The sequence below is a fragment of the Cryptomeria japonica genome, unplaced genomic scaffold (assembly GCF_030272615.1).
Source record: "Cryptomeria japonica unplaced genomic scaffold, Sugi_1.0 HiC_scaffold_52, whole genome shotgun sequence".
NCBI classification, from domain to species: Eukaryota; Viridiplantae; Streptophyta; class Pinopsida; order Cupressales; family Cupressaceae; genus Cryptomeria; species Cryptomeria japonica.
Window position 1 is genome coordinate 274,450 of NW_026728874.1, and position 10,551 is coordinate 285,000.

The window sequence follows — 10,551 nt, forward strand, 5'->3', positions numbered from 1 at the left end:
CAAGGCGTGCACCTTTGGTGCGGTCAATGCAAACGAATTCGGAAGTTGGGGTCGATGTCCTAATCGCTGCTGCAGACTACACGTATGAGAATCGGACAAATAGCTTTATATAGGGGAGGTGTTGCGTTTGATGGGTCGACTCCCCTGGTTGTGTGCACTGCACCAACTTCAAAGACCCTGTCTTGTTTAAGAAGTCAAAAGTTGGGGTGGATGTCCTAATCATTGCTGCAGTCTACGCATGTATGAGAATCAGACAAATAGCTTATATAGGGGAGGTGTTGCATTCGGTGGGTTGACTCCCCTGGTTGTGCGCACTGCGCCAACCTCAAAGACCCCGCATAGCAGAAGAAGTCGGAAGTCGGATTTTGGTGAGCACCAAGGCGTGCACCTTTGGTGCGGTCAACGCAGACGAATTCAGAAGTTGGGGTGGATGTCCTAATCGTTGTTGCAGGCTACACATGTATGAGAATCAGACAAATAGCTTATATAGGGGAGGTGTTGGGTTTGATGGGTCAACTCCCTTGGTTGTGCGCATTACGCCAACCTCAAAGACCTTGTTTTCGTTAAGAAGTCAAAAGTTGGGGTCAATGTCCTAATGGCTCCTGCAGGCTACACATGTATGAGAATCGGACAAATAGCTTATATAGGGGAGGTGTTGGGTTTGATGGGTCGACTCCCCTGGTTGTGCGCATTACGTCAACCTCAAAGACCTTGTTTTCGTTAAGAAGTCAAAAGTTGGGGTCGATGTCCTAATTGCTCCTGTAGACTACACATGTATGAGAATCAGACAAATAGCTTATATAGGGGAGGTGTTGGGTTTGATGGGTTGACTCCCCTAGTTGTTCGCATTACACCAACCTCAAAGACCTTGTTTTCGTTTAGAAGCCGAAAGTTGGGGTCGATGTCCTAATTGCTCCTGCAGGCTACGCATGTATGAGAATCAGACAAATAGCTTATATAGGGGAGGTGTTGGGTTTGATGGGTCGACTCCCCTGGTTGTGCGCATTGCGCCAACCTCAAAGACCCTGCATTGCGGATGAAGTCGAAAGTCAGAGTTTGGTGTGCTACAAGGTGTGGTCGAAGGTGCTCACCTAGGTGTGCACCTTTGGAGCACAGGAAAAGTGCCCTCCAAAAGTGCGCACCTTTGGAGTGCACAAAAGTGCCCTCCAAAAGTGCGCACCTTTGGAGCGCAGAAAAGTGCCCTCCAAAAAGTGCCCTCCAAAAGTGCGCACCTTTGGAGCGCAGAAAAGTGCCCTCCAAAAAGTGCCCTCCAAAAGTGCGCACCTTTGGAGCGCAGAAAAGTGCCCTCCAAAAAGTGCCCTCCAAAAGTGCGCACCTTTGGAGCGCAGAAAAGTGCCCTCCAAAAGTGCGCACCTTTGGAGCGCAGAAAAGTGCCCTCCAAAAAGTGCCCTCCAAAAGTGCGCACCTTTGGAGCGCAGAAAAGTGCCCTCCAAAAAGTGCCCTCCAAAAGTGCGCACCTTTGGAGCGCAGAAAAGTGCCCTCCAAAAAGTGCCCTCCAAAAGTGCGCACCTTTGGAGCGCAGAAAAGTGCCCTCCAAAAAGTGCCCTCCAAAAGTGCGCACCTTTGGAGCGCAGAAAAGTGCCCTCCAAAAAGTGCCCTCCAAAAGTGCGCACCTTTGGAGCGCAGAAAAGTGCCCTCCAAAAGTGCGCACCTTTGGAGCGCACAAAAGTGCCCTCCAAAAGTGCGCACTTTTGGTGCGCACCAAGGCGCTGGTTCGGTCGTTGCAGGCGAGTTCGGAAGTTGGGGTCGATGTCCTGAGCGGAGGTGCAAACTACACAGGTGTCGGAATCGGACAAATAGCTTATATAGGGGAGGTGTATGCTTCGATGGGTCGACTCCCCAGGTTGAGCGCACCGCGCCAACCTCAAAGACCCTACGGTATGGATGAAGTCGGAAGTTGGGTCCGATGACCAATTCGATTAGTAGGTATGCTCATGAGGTCGGAATTTGGGTCCGATGACCTGCCATGTGCAGGAAGGCGAATGTTGACACTGTGCGTTGCAAGGTGCACACCAAGGCGCTGGTGCGGTCTTTTTAGTCGAGTTCGGAAGTTGGGGTCGATGTCCTGATCGGAGGTGCAAGCTACACAGGTGTGGGAATCGGACAAATAGCTTATATAGGGGAGGTGTATGCTTCGTTGGGTCGACTCCCCGGGTTGAGCGCACCGCGCCAACCTCAAAGACCCTACGGTATGGATGAAGTCGGAAGTTGGGTCCGATGACCGATTCGATATGTAGGCATACTCGCGAGGTCGGAATTTGGGTCCGATGACCTGCCACGTGCAGGAAGGCGAATGTTGGCACTGTGCGTTGCAAGGTGCGCACCAAGGCGCTGGTTCGGTCGTTGGAGGCGAGTTCGGAAGTTGGGGTCGATGTCTTGATCGGAGGTGCAAACTACACAGGTGTGGGAATCGGACAAATAGCTTATATAGGGGAGGTGTATGCTTCGTTGGGTCGACTCCCCGGGTTGAGCGCACCGCGCCAACCTCAAAGACCCTACGGTATGGATGAAGTCGGAAGTTGGGTCCGATGACCGATTCGATATGTAGGCATACTCGCGAGGTCGGAATTTGGGTCCGATGACCTGCCATGTGCAGGAAGGCGAATGTTGGGACTGTGCGTCGCAAGGTGCGCACCAAGGCGCTGGTGCCGTCGTTGCAGTCGAGTTCGGAAGTTGGGGTCGATGTCCTGGTCAGAGGTGCAAACTACACAGGTGTGGGAATCGGACAAATAGCTTATATAGGGGAGGTGTATGCTTCGATGGGTCGACTCCCTGGGTTGAGCGCACCGCGCCAACCTCAAAGACCCTACAGTATGGATGAAGTCGGAAGTTGGGTCCGATGACCGATTCGATACGTAGGCATATTGGCGAGGTCTGAATTTGTGTCCGATGACCTGCCATGCGCAGGAAGGCGGAATTTGGGTCCGATGACCGAGTTGATGGCGTGCCATGCGCAGAAAGGCGGAATTTGGGTCCGATGACCGAGTTGATGTTGATGGCCCGCCATGCACAGGAAGGCGGAATTTGGGTCCGATGACCGATTTGAAGGCGTGCCATACGCAAAAAGGCGGAGTTTGGGTCCGATGACCGAGTTGATATTGATGGCCCGCCATGCGCAGGAAGGCGGAATTTGGGTCCGATGACCTGACATACGCATGGAGTCCGACTCGGGGGCCGATGTTCGATTCGATGACTTGCATTGTGGGTAAAGTCGGAAGTTGTGGTCTTTGACCCGATTCGATGACCAGACTTCGGCTGCTTGAGAATCGGACAAATAACTTATATAGGGGAGGTAGTGTTCTCGAGCATCCTCCCCCCGTGCCCGTTTATGTCGATTGATGCTGGTGCTCGACTGGTTGGAGCGCTCGGATGCAAAAATCTTGCACCAGGATTTATCGATTGTGATGGACACGGCAAGTCTCCTGATTGCTATGCAGGAGCTCATCGTGAATCTCTATGCGGCCTTGGTATGGACTCGACCTGCGGAATGGTTCGGCAATGGTAGTCGCTCCAACACGTCCTTGCAATGGCCACAGAGGTGATTCGACTAGAGCTCCAGTCTAGCTTTTGGGTTGCTTGGCGGACTGGTATAGCCGCGATCGAGTTCCGGCCATGAACGTTTTAGATAGCTCTTGGGCTTTCTGGGACGGAAGTCGGAAGTTTGGGCTGTTGTCCGATTTGATGACCATTCTTCGGATGTGTGAGAATCGGACAAATAACTTATATAGGGGACTGTGTTGTCTCACGCAGCCCCCTCCGTGCCCCTCTATCTCGACCGATGTTGGTGCTTGAAAGGGTTGGGATCGCTCGGATTTATAAACGTGCACCACCATTTGTCGAGTGTGAGGGACGCGGCAGGTCTCCTAAATGCTATGCGGGCGCTCTCTGAGAATCTCTATCCGGCCTCGACACAGACTAGTCTTGCTGAATGGTTTGGCACTGGTAGTCGATCCAACACGTCGTTGTTGTGGCCGCCTAGGCGATTCGATTCGAGCCCCCGTCTAGCTTTTGGGTTGCTTGGCGGATTTTGCCCTATCCGCAAGTGAGCTCGGTCCCTAAACGTTCGAGAAACCCGATTGCTATGCGCCGACTCTCTTTCTTGCGAGCCTCCATCTAGCTTTTGGGTCTCTACGGAACGGAAGTCGGAATCTGGGACCGTTGTTTGATTCGACGAGGCAGACTACGGTTGTGCGAGAATCGGACAAATAACTTATATAGGGGAGGTGTTGACTGGAGCATTCTCCCCCGTGCCCCTCTAACTCGACCAATGCTGGCGCTCGAACGGTGGTAGCGCTCGGATTTTCATTGAGCGCCAGCATTGGTCGATTTAGAGGGGCATGCGAGATTCCCGAATGCTATGCGAGGGCTCTAACGGAAATGTCTATTGGTTTCGGTATGGATGCAATTGCGAGTGGTTCGGCAAAGGTAGTCGTTCCGATGCGTCCATGTCGTGGCCAAATCGATAATTCGATTTGAGCCCTCGTATAGCATTTGGGTCTCTCGATGTGATTCCGCATTCCAGTCCCTTTGGGCACTGCTTGAGCCGCATCCCAGGGGGTTCCCTTCCCAATAATCTGCCTCGCAACCCGATTGCTATGCGGTGAGGCTCCTCGGCCGCCTCGGAACTATCTGTGTATCAGACGCATCGCGGGATAAGGGGTTGGCAACGGTAGTCGCCCCAAGCGCGTCCGATGCTTGGACCATTCCGAGGCGGCCCTGAAGCCTCTTCCGTCTAGCCGTTGGGTCCTTCTCGCCGCATCCCTCGCCTCGCACCCCGATTGCTATGCGGTGAGGCTCCTCGGCCGCCTCGGAACTATCTGTGTATCGGACGCGTCGCGGGATAAGGGGTTGTCACTGGTAGTCGCCCCAAGCGCGTCCGATGCTTGGACCATTCCGAGGCGGCCCTGAAGCCTCTTCCGTCTAGCCGTTGGGTCCTTCTCGCCGCATCCCTCGCCTCGCACCCCGATTGCTATGCGGTGAGGCTCCTCGGCCGCCTCGGAACTATCTGTGTATCGGACGCGTCGCGGGATAAGGGGTTGTCATTGGTAGTCGCCCCAAGCGCGTCCGATGCTTGGACCATTCCGAGGCGGCCCTGAAGCCTCTTCCGTCTAGCCGTTGGGTCCTTCTCGCCGCATCCCTCGCCTCGCACCCCGATTGCTATGCGGTGAGGCTCCTCGGCCGCCTCGGAACTATCTGTGTATCGGACGCGTCGCGGGATAAGGGGTTGTCACTGGTAGTCGCCCCAAGCGCGTCCGATGCTTGGACCATTCCGAGGCGGCCCTGAAGCCTCTTCCGTCTAGCCGTTGGGTCCTTCTCGCCGCATCCCTCGCCTCGCACCCCGATTGCTATGCGGTGAGGCTCCTCGGCCGCCTCGGAACTATCTGTGTATCGGACGCGTCGCGGGATAAGGGGTTGTCACTGGTAGTCGCCCCAAGCGCGTTCGATGCTTGGACCATTCCGAGGCGGCCCTGAAGCCTCTTCCGTCTAGCCGTTGGGTCCTTCTCGCCGCATCCCTCGCCTCGCACCCCGATTGCTATGCGGTGAGGCTCCTCGGCCGCCTTGGAACTATCTGTGTATCGGACGCGTCGCGGGATAAGGGGTTGTCACTGGTAGTCGCCCCAAGCGCGTCCGATGCTTAGACCATTCCGAGGCGGACCCGAAGCCTCTTCCGTCTAGCCGTTGGGTCCTTCTCGCCGCATCCTTCGCCTCGCACCCCGATTGCTATGCGGTGAGGCTCCTCGGCCGCCTCGGAACTATCTGTGTATCGGACGCGTCGCGGGATAAGGGGTTGTCACTGGTAGTCGCCCCAAGCGCGTCCGATGCTTGGACCATTCCGAGGCGGACCCGAAGCCTCTTCCGTCTAGCCGTTGGGTCCTTCTCGCCGCATCCCTCGCCTCGCACCCCGATTGCTATGCGGTGAGGCTCCTCGGCCGCCTTGGAACTATCTGTGTATCGGACGCGTCGCGGGATAAGGGGTTGTCACTGGTAGTCGCCCCAAGCGCGTCCGATGCTTGGACCATTCCGAGGCAGACCCGAAGCCTCTTCCGTCTAGCCGTTGGGTCCTTCTCGCCGCATCCCTCGCCTCGCACCCCGATTGCTATGCGGTGAGGCTCCTCGGCCGCCTTGGAACTATCTGTGTATCGGACGCGTCGCGGGATAAGGGGTTGTCACTGGTAGTCGCCCCAAGCGCGTCCGATGCTTGGACCATTCCGAGGCGGACCCGAAGCCTCTTCCGTCTAGCCGTTGGGTCCTTCTCGCCGCATCCCTCGCCTCGCACCCCGATTGCTATGCGGTGAGGCTCCTCGGCCGCCTTGGAACTATCTGTGTATCGGACGCGTCGCGGGATAAGGGGTTGTCACTGGTAGTCGCCCCAAGCGCGTCCGATGCTTGGACCATTCCGAGGCGGCCCCGAAGCCTCTTCCGTGTAGCCGTTGGGTCCTTCTCGCCGCATCCCTCGCCTCGCACCCCGATTGCTATGCGGTGAGGCTCCTCGGCCGCCTTGGAACTATCTGTGTATCGGACGCGTCGCGGGATAAGGGGTTGTCACTGGTAGTCGCCCCAAGCGCGTCCGATGCTTGGACCATTCCGAGGCGGCCCCGAAGCCTCTTCCGTGTAGCCGTTGGGTCCTTCTCGCCGCATCCCTCGCCTCGCACCCCGATTGCTATGCGGTGAGGCTCCTCGGCCGCCTTGGAACTATCTGTGTATCGGACGCGTCGCGGGATAAGGGGTTGTCACTGGTAGTCGCCCCAAGCGCGTCCGATGCTTGGACCATTCCGAGGCGGACCTGAAGCCTCTTCCCTCTAGCCGTTGGGGCTTTCTCGCCGCATCCCTCGCCTCGCACCCTGATTGCTATGCTGTGAGGCTCCTCGGCCGCCTTGGAACTATCTGTGTATCGGACGCATCGCGGGATAAGGGGTTGGCAGTGGTAGTCGCCCCAAGCGCATCCGATGCTTGGACCATTCCGAGGCGGCCCTGCAGCCTCTTCCGTCTAGCCGTTGGGGCCATCTCGCCGCATCCCCCACCTCGCACCACGATTGCTATGCGGTGAGGCTCCTTGGCCGCCTCGGAACTATCTGTGTATCGGACGCATCGCGGGATAAGGGGTTGTCACTGGTAGTCGCCCCAAGCGCGTCCGATGCTTGGACTATTCCGAGGCGGCCCTGCAGCCTCTTCCGTCTAGCCGTTGGGGCCATCTCGCTGCATCCCCCACCTCCTCGGCCGCCTCGGAACTATCTGTGTATCGGACGCATCGCGGGATAAGGGGTTGGCAGTGGTAGTCGCCCCAAGCGCGTCCGATGCTTGGACTATTCCGAGGCAGCCCTGCAGCCTCTTCCGTCTAGCCTTTGGGGCCATCTCGCCGCATCCCTCGCCTCGCACCCCGATTGCTATGCGGTGAGGCTCCTCGGCCGCCTGGGAACTATCTTCGTATCGGACGCATCGCGGGATAAGGGGTTGTCACTGGTAGTCGCCCCAAGCGCGTCCGATGCTTGGACTATTCCGAGGCGGCCCTGTGGCCTCTTCCGTCTAGCCGTTGGGGCCATCTCGCCGCATCCCCCACCTCGCACCCCGATTGCTATGCGGTGAGGCTCTTCGGCCGCCTTGGAACTATCTTCGTATCGGACGCATTGCGGGATAAGGGGTTGTCACTGGTAGTGGCCCCAAGCGCGTCCGATGCTTGGACTATTCCGAGGCGGCCCTGCAGCCTCTTCCGTCTAGCCGTTGGGGCCATCTCGCCGCATCCCCCACCTCGCACCCCGATTGCTATGCGGTGAGGCTCCTCGGCCGCCTTGGAACTATCTTCGTATCGGACGCATCGCGGGATAAGGGGTTGTCACTGGTAGTCGCCCCAAGCGCGTCTGATGCTTGGACTATTCCGACGCGGCCCTGTGGCCTCTTCCGTCTAGCCGTTGGGGCCATCTCGCCGCATCCCCCACCTCGCACCCCGATTGCTATGCGGTGAGGCTCCTCGGCCGCCTTGGAACCATCTTCGTATCGGACGCATCGCGGGATAGGGGGCTGTCACTGGTAGTCGCCCCAAGCGTGTCCGATGCTTGGACCATTCCTAGGCGGCCCTGAAGCCTCTTCCGTCTAGCCGTTGGGGCCTTCCCGCCCCATCCCTCGCCTCGCACCCCCGATTGCTATGCGGTGAGGCTCCTCGGCCGCCTTGGAACCATCTGTGTATCGGACGCATCGCGGGATAAGGGGTTGGCACTGGCAGTCGCCCCAAGCGCGTCCGATGCTTGGACCATTCCGAGGTGGCCCTGAAGCCTCTTCCGTCTAGCCGTTGGGGCCTTCCCGCCCCATCCCTCGCCTCGCACCCCGATTGATATGCGGTGAGGCTCCTCGGCCGCCTTGGAACTATCTGTGTATCGGACGCATCGCGGGATAAGGGGTTGGCACTGGTAGTCGTCCCAATCGCATCCGATGCTTGGACCATTCCGAGGCGGCCCTGCAGCCTCTTCCGTTTAGCCGTCGGGGCCTTCCCGCCGCATCCCTCGCCTCGCATCCCGATTCCTATGCGGTGAGTCTTCTCGGCCGCCGCGGAACTATACCTGTTATTGCTACTGCATCCTTCGGCTGGTAACCTCCTCTGCCGCCTTGGAACGTTCTCTTTGTCGGACGCGTCGCGGGATAAGGGGTTGGCACTGGTAGTCGCCCCAAGCGCGCCCGATGCATAGACCGCTCCGAGTCGACCTTGCTTTCAGCCTCTCACATGCATAGACCTCTCTGAGTCGACCCTGCAGCCTCTCACGTTTAGCCTTTGGAATCTCGCCTCACAACATGATTGCTATCCTTGATGCATCCCTTGCCTCGAGCCCTGATTGCTTTCTTGGCTGCATCCCTCCTCTCCTCACAGCCCGGTTGTCATCACTGCTTCATCCGTCGCTTCATGCATTCTGGCTGCTGGGCCCTTCCCACCGCACACCTCGATTGCTATCTCTTCTGCATCACACACCCCGATTGCTATCTCTGCTACATCCCTCGGCTCTCACTTCTGCATCCTTCGCCTCACACCTCGATTGCTATCAATGCTGCATCCGTAACCTCACACCCCGATTGCTATGCGGGGAGGCTCCTTGGCCGCCTTGGAAATTTCTGTGTGTCGGACGCACCGCGGGATAAGGGGTTGGCACTGGTAGTCGCCCCAAGTGCGCCCGATTCTTAGACCGCTTCGAGGTGACCTCGTAGCCTCTTTCGTCCAGGCTTCCTGCCTTCAACGCCCTTTTTACACCTCGATTGCTATGCGCGGGCTCGTTGGCGTCTATCACCTCTCTGCGAAGAGTGGCACGATGATTGTTGGGGTAAATCGTAGCAGTCCGATCTCTGGCCTTGGGCCATTGTGAGGGCTGATCGATTTCCTGTGCGCATCTCGTGTTCGCCCAGTAACAGACTCGACGACTTGTAATCGGTCTTGTTCCCGATTGTTCCTGGAGGTAGTCTTCGGAACTCTTGGATTTGACCTGTCACTCGAACTGTCCTCTTCCGAGGATGCTTGTGTGTGTGTGCTTGTGCCATTTCCTTGGCGGTATTAACGAGATATTAAAGAGCGGAGTGAGCGCCTCGCCCAGCTATGTTTGGGGCTCTCACTCCCTTACCCGGTGTGCGACCGCTTTGCACGTAGGTTGCGGAGCATCGCGACTCTTTCGATGTTTGGCGGTTGTCTTCCGGTGATGCGTTGGTCCCGAAGTGCACGTTACTAGCATTTCTGCCATTGTTCTCGATCTTTGGCACGTTCCTTCGTTGCAATTGGATATATATCTCCGTTTATACGCGCAGGCTTCTCCCGCCTATTCAGCGCTGTCCCACTCTCAGCACTCTCGTGGTCTCCTTGGCTTCTCTCTCCCGTGAGCGAGCTCTCTTCTCGAGTCTTTTCCATGTCCCATGGAGGTTGCCTTGCGAAATTCGGGCACACAAACGTGACCGGATAAGAGCGGAATTGCCTATGAGGAGAAGCTCACCTTAGGGAGCAGCAATGCCGAGTGTTTCGACAGAGGGTAGAGGGGGCGTTGTTTGGGCGGTTGCACAAAAGAGTGCTACGTTTGCACTGAAGGTTGCTTCTTCGTCTCCGACGAACTCTTCGAGGCAAAAAAGCTTGTTTACGGGGTCGAGGTGGGACTGTTCGTGCGAGTTGCGCCACCAAAAGTGCGTAGGGGGCATATACCTGGGAAATGGATGTCTCTGAGTGGCCTTACTCGGTCGCGTGCACGGTGCATTCTCTAACGGCAGGACTGTCGCGAGCATGTGCGGTTCGGATGTTTTCGGGTAAAGGGTTCCGTACGGGATGTTCTTCCCAGGCTCCTGTGAACCGAGACTCTGCATCGTCATGCTCCGGCTCCCGTGGGTGCTTCATGCCTCGTCGAGCTGTTTGTCGTGGACGATTAAGGCCGAGGCCTTCCTTCGAGAGGGGAATTGTTCAGGCTGGTCGAGGCGGGATTGTTCGTGCGGGGTGCACCACCAAAAGTGCGTAGGGGGCATATGCCTGGGAAATGGATGTCTCTGAGTGGCCTTACTCGGTCGCGTGCACGGTGC